This window comes from Melozone crissalis, unplaced genomic scaffold (assembly GCF_028551555.1).
Source record: "Melozone crissalis strain CALT ecotype California unplaced genomic scaffold, PUWL_Pcris_2 ptg000005l_1, whole genome shotgun sequence".
Lineage (NCBI taxonomy): Eukaryota > Metazoa > Chordata > Aves > Passeriformes > Passerellidae > Melozone > Melozone crissalis.
The window spans coordinates 47,625,532-47,632,280 of record NW_026535783.1 but is presented as its reverse complement, the minus strand read 5'-3'; positions in this window follow the sequence as shown (position 1 = coordinate 47,632,280).

Here is a 6,749-nt window from a genome sequence, read left to right as displayed (position 1 = left end):
CTCCTCTCCTGTTTTACTTGTGATTTGCCATCATCCAGAAAGGCTGCACATTACAACTGCAGCAGGAAAACAAGCTAAATTGGAAAATCAAGGCAGGGAAGACTGGACAGTCCCCACATGAGGTTTTTCCTTTGCCCAAGATGATCTGCCTTTGCTTGTCTTGCACAGGGTGCACCCTTTGCTGTTTGGTTAAGAAGTGACCTCTCTCAGCCATGTGAAGGATCTTGGGGAGGTGTTGAAGGACTGTGTTCAAGCAGTTCACTTGAACTGATAAGCAGCTAACTGAAATAAAAGCCTTTGAGCTTTACCTTACGAGCAGCCCTGGCTACTTGGTGAAGGGGATGCTTTTTAGATGGCATGGAAACAAGTGCTAAGCTAGTGCCTGTGTATCCTTGTCAGTTCTGGCCTACCTGATTGGACAGAAATACACCTCAGTGCCTTCCTTCAAGGAATCTGAACAGAGTTCCGTTACTCTCCGTCCTTTCTCCTTCTCTCCCTAAGTCCTTATCAAACATGAAATAGGAACCCACTGAAGCCATTCTCACTTGGCCTACATTGACTTGGTGACTTGGCATGCCAAGAAGTCTCTGTGGGCCGGGCGTGGTTTGGCCCAGCACTGCAGGTACGGTGTGATAACCTATGCCAGAGTAGTACCCCAGTGCTTGGGGTGTCTCGTGAGCGAAGGGCAGCTGAAGTACCTCTGACGGGGGAGACACAGCATAGCTGTCCCAAATAAGCCCCCCCGCCCCTTGATGTCAGTCAGTTTTTACTCTTGCACTTCTCTGGCCAGCTTTTCCTCTCACTCTTCACTTAGCGTCTGTTAATGTGTGGATGCTCCCTCACCTGGATCCTATGTGCTAGATACAGAGGCACATCACCTAGCAAGCCAAATTACTGTGAAAATAAGGTCTTTTCTCTGACACAAGACTGACAGCAAAGAGCAGCAGCAGCTGCCAAAAATAACAAACAAATACAATAAAAAACCAAACAAACAAAAAAAACCTAACAACACAAAAAGCTTCGCACCACTAGAAAAATGCCCCTCACTTTGCCATCTTTGTCAAGAGTCAGTGGGTGCAGGCTGTCCTGCACAGCAAGGTGCTGCACCCAATAACCTGAGGTTGTGTCAGACATACTACACAACAGCAGTGCAAGCTTCCCAATGAATTCCTCATTCACTTAAGATCTGGGCAATTTTATCATGAAACAGAATTAGTGCAAGTTGGATCTCCCTGGCTTGGGCATGGCAAGAGTTTCTTTTGAGTCGTTTTCAGATCTGTTGAATATGTTTGCCCCAGTTTGAACAACTGTCTGGAAAGCAAAGTCAAGATAATCTGTTCTTGTCTTCATGAGTTTAAAATACACATGGGGCTAGAGATAAACAAATCAAGCTGAAGAAGTGAAGAAAATGGATGACTGCTTTAGTCTTTCTCTAGAACTTAATCTAATTTTACAGAAAATCCAGTTCACTTACTTAATACTTGCTTGCCTGTATCTCATGGATTAAATTCTTGTCTAGCAGAGAGACATGCTGCCAGAACAGAATTTGGAGAGCAAAGAGGTTTCTAATTTCAGTTTTACCAAGAATATATTTTCTCTTTAGCACTGGGTTGACCAAAACTAGACTACTGGTGCTTTTTTAAGGGAGTTAGTGATCATACATGACAGTTGTATTAGGTAATCTTTAGAGGAGCAGGGAGTTGGACTTATGTGTCTGTTCTGACTTGAGATATGCTGTGATTCTGTGACACTGTGATGGCAGTTTTAAAGCATGTAGATTATGCTCCAAAGTCTGACTTTGATAAAGAGTACGCTGAGCCACCTAATAATGTCCTTTTCAGTAGTGCCTCTGTATTGCTGTAGGAAATAGGTTAATTAGTAACATGTCTAATAGGTCTTTGCCCCAAAAATAGTTTTTAAACTATGATCTCTGTTGCTGTGCTACTGAGCTTCAATTGCACGTGATATTTGTACATACTGTAGCCTAACCCGCTCTTTGTACATAATGGAGCTTAAAAAAGAATGTGAAATGCCCATGAATAATGGCTTTCCATAGCAGAGGGCCATGACTGTTATTTTCCATGTCGGAACAGATTTCTGTCTCTCCCTCCATAAATCAGTGGGAGTCCTGGGCATGATGGGACTCCTGGATGTGCAGGATTTAAAACAATTAGTCCAGTAGTTTAGGTGACTAATGTCACAGGGAGAATCACTAAATGTACTTAAATACTTTTTTATTACCTGCAACAAAAACACAAGGAGAGTAATGTGGAATAAACATTCTTTCCTTTTTTTCTCTGGCGTTCTTCTCCCAATCCTGAATACAATTGGTATATCAGAAATTAAACATTTTTTAAGTGACAGAAATCTGTGGAGGAATCTGACCACCGTAACACCATACAAATGTCAAACTATGTAACTTGGAGTGCCTGGATTTATTTAGGTGCCATTTTCCTGGTAAGCAAAACAAACTAACTGTTTAGAGCTTCAGAAAATGTTAGGTGAAGCTGTGGGCACTGCATTTCTGTGAAATTTTCAGTTTCACCACAAAACTTCATTTTCGTGGGCTAAAATGCCTTGTTAAAGAAAAGTGACCCCAGTTTTAGTTGTATGGTGAAATAGGCTATTGTGGTATGCCAGGATATCGGAAGATTGCCAAAAGGAACCAAAATTTTGGATGTGTTAGTGAATATAGGTGAGAAGTACAAAATTACTTGACTATTTTACTAAAGTCAGTGAATGTCATTTCTGGCTTAAAATCCTATTAGGCTAGACTTAATGAATTAAGCACTTAGAAAAAAAAAAATAAGTACAAAATAAGAATAATTACTTCCTTTCAAATTTTGTTCTCTTAAATGGTTCTGCCAGCTCCAAGAGGTGACACCTGAAGCAGTTCATATTGTGGAGGTTGGGCCCTTCCCCAGGAAATAGTTAAGAGGTTCCCAAAAGTGTTTGTATCCACTGATGCCCTCTGAAAGCCAAGTTTAATTCCACCCACTAATGCTAGATGGCATTTATCACCAGTGCTGGGATTAAGGGGTTTACCGTGCATACCAGCTCTGACCTGAGCTCCCCCTACACACTCTCAACTGGCATTTGTTTTTCAGGTTAGATGATGATTGACTTTCAGGATATGCAAGCATGATGTTGTCATCACCTTAACTCTTAACTGTCAGTGAATATAAAAGAGATTGGCACTTTTTCAAGACTGTAAAATATGTCACTGTCTTTTTCCAGTTACATCGTCATACATTAAGTGAGTCTGTCACTTGAAAGGTGAGAGTTACTGGTATGGAGTTTTACATTATGGAAATTAGCCAACAAAATTAACCTAAAATCAACAACTGAGGAAAACATTTTTCGCAAGACATACTTTCAGAGGTTTTATCTTCTTGATAAGGCTGGAAGAACTCAAATTATTCTAGAAATAGCTTTTTTAGTCCATTTCTCCTGGTGTCTCATACTTCTGGCTGAGACATTTGTCTGTTAGAAGTCCAGTTCAACCATGGTGTGAATTAATGCAAGCCTTGGCGTCAATCCCTGACACACAGGACTGGCTGTTTCCTGGAATGGAAGCAGCCCAAACATTACAGGCATCTTCCTGCCTTTGAAAGGAACCAGCAAAGCTGGCCAAAACAGCATTCATGCTCTTACTGCAGCTGCAAACAACTCTCCTCAGTGGACTCAGTGCCTGCATACAGGCCTGTAAACTTCATCCCTTCCTGCTCTTCTGTGGGCACCCAGGTGTGTTAACTACAAACATTTCCTCAGTAAAAAGAGATGCTTTCAGTTGTTCAGTTCGTATGGTATTCTTGGGCCCGTCTCTGAAGGCCTGATGTGAGACAAGGGAGCAGTGTTGGAAGACCTGCAAGGAGGATTTTGCATTAAATGTTTTTAGAAATGGCTACAGTGTGATTAGAAGAAAGGGGTACCCAGTTTCAGGTTTGTTTTGTATTTCAGTTTGGAATTGTGGAGGTGTTAGCCCTTACTACTCACAGCTTAATGCAATGCCTGGGGAAGTCAATTAAAAAATTCCTGCCTTACTTCACTTTGGCTGTAGGATCTTTGTGCATACATATGCTGAACAGAAGCGCCTGGTTAAAGCTGAGCCACCTGGTTGGTTTTAGTTCCTGTAACATCGTCCAGTGTACCAATACCTTAAAAGTACCACTGGACAGTTAAGTGCTGTTGAAGGAGCTGAAGAATGGCATGCTACCTGCACAAGTATTGGGAACCTCTCTCTAAGAAGCTAATCAGGAAATGCTAAGAAGATTTTGTTGGTTTTTTGTTTTTCAAAGATGATTCTAAGAACTTCTTAAAGCTGTTTGTAAGAGAGTACATCTGTTTTCCTGCCAGGTTGTTCAGCAATGAAAAGAAGGCACATAAATAAGTTATGCTCAAAGTGGTATTGTCTTACAGCTGTATACATCTGTGGTGGGTTGGTCCTGACTGAACACCAGATGCCCACCAAAACAACTCAGTCAATCCCCTCCTCTGATGCTCAGGGAGAGAGAGAAAAGTCTGGTGGATTGAGATAAGAACAGGGAGAGATCACTCACCAGTTACTGTCACAGGCAAAACAGACTCAAGAGAGATTAGTTTAATTTACTGCCAATCAAATCAGAGTGGAATAACAAGGAAATAACCCCCAAATCTTTAAACACCTTCCCTCTCCCCTCCCTTCTTCCCAGGCCAAAGTTTACTACTGAATTCCTTGTCTCCTCCCGACCAGTGGCACAGGAGGACTGGAATGAGGATTGTAGTTACTCCATTAAGTTGTTTCTGCTGCTTCTCCTTACGTCTCCTGCTTACCTTGCTCCAGCATGGGATCTGTCCCATGGGAGACAGTCCTCCACAAATTCTCCACCATTAATCCCTCCAATAGGCTGCAGTTCTTCACTCCAGTGTGGGTTTCTCACAGGGTCGCAAGTTCTGCCAACTAACCTGCTCCAGCATGGGCTTTCCTCCATGATACACAGGTCCTGCCAAGAGACTGCTCCACAGTGGGCTCCCAACGGGGTCTGCAGCTTCCACTGTGTATCCACCTGCTCTGCCATGGGGTCCTGCACAGGCTGGAGGGACCTCCATGGGCTGCAGGGGCACAGCTGCCTCATCATGGTCCGCACCACGGGCTGCAGGGGGATCTCAGCTCCTGTTCCTTGAGCACCTCCTCCCTGTCCTTCTCCACTAACTTTGGTGTTTGCAGAGCTGTTTCTCTCAAATGTTCTCACTCATATATTCCAGCTGCTGCTGCTGAGCAGCTTTTACCCTTTCTTATACATATTATGCTCAAACAGCTATCACTGTTACTGATGGGCTCGGCCTTGGCCAGCAGTGGGTCCGTCTTAGAGCCAGCTGGCACTGGCTCGGTTGGATGCAGGAGAAGAGTCTGCCATCTTCTCACAGAAGCACCCTGCTAGCAGCCTGCTACCAAAACCTGGCCATATAAACCCAGTACAACAAACCTTTGTCAATATATCAGATGGTCCCTTGCTATAGGTGATTAATTAATTAATTCTCAAAACTTCTGTTGTAAGTGTTCTATTTCCTTACTATTTTAATTCTTCCTGTTGAAACAAAAGCATGTTTCCACACACCAAAACCCCCACGCTATGCATCATCCCTGAAGAGATCTCAGGAATGAGAGGGTCATTAGGGAAAACAGGAGTCTTTAGGTAGTTGGTACCTGCTGCGAGAACTTCACAGCAGGTAGATATGACTTAAAGCAAATGGGGCACTGTAGGCAAGCTTGATTCATGTTTTATTATAATTTTATCCACCGGTGCTTTGCTGCTTCACCCTGTGCCACTGGGCAAGTGGTAGCCATTCGTCTTGAGAACCATGTCTGTGCATGTTTGGTTAGCCAACACCAGAAAAAATAAACCACCTTTCAAAATATTTATTGCAATACAAAACAGCCCTTCAAGGACTTCTATGCAGAGACCTGTAAATAAAGGCCTCATTATACTTAAGCAGAGTATGATTAAATACATTCAGCTATATATGACAAACCTCAATGTTTCCATGTACTCCAAACAACATTAAACTCATTTGCAGTATTATTATTTAGATAACAGGAGGGGTAACATTTTTTTCAAAGCTGTGTATGTGCTTAGAAATCTCTAAGAGCTGATCTGAATGTGAGTAGCAAAGAGATATTTCTAAGAGATGTACTGGTAACTTTTTTTTTAGCCTTTCACTTAATGGTTTTAGCACTGCTGCAGAAACAGGCCTTGCTGTGTTCTCTAGAGCCTTGTCCAGCTGCAGAGCTGGAAGGGTAGCTCATGCCCCCCAGTAATGCTGTCCTTCGTCACTGAGCCACGTTATCTTCACCAAGATGAAGACATGAGATTTCATTTGCATGAGATTTCACTTGTCATGGTGGAAGAGGCAGACTGGGAAAGATCCTCCTCTGTTTCCTGGCTGTGGTATCAAACCTTTCTTTGAGGCATGAAAAGCCGCCTGCTGTGTCTGGCAGGCATCCTGCAGCACCACTGCATTGCTCTTGGGCATTTTCTGGGGCTGGAAAGGCAACTTTTCTCCAGTCCTAAGTGTGAGTGAGACTTGGAGTCAGACAGTTACAATTCCTTGGCACTGAGCAGGTAGGGGCTGGCCCTGGAAATGGCTTGCCCTCACTCCACCACCATACACCCATTCTTGCAAATTTATCATGAGAATTTTCCAGTCCAACAAGATACATCTGTTCAGAGGCCCTTTATTGTGGTGGCTTAATCTGCATCACCAGTCTA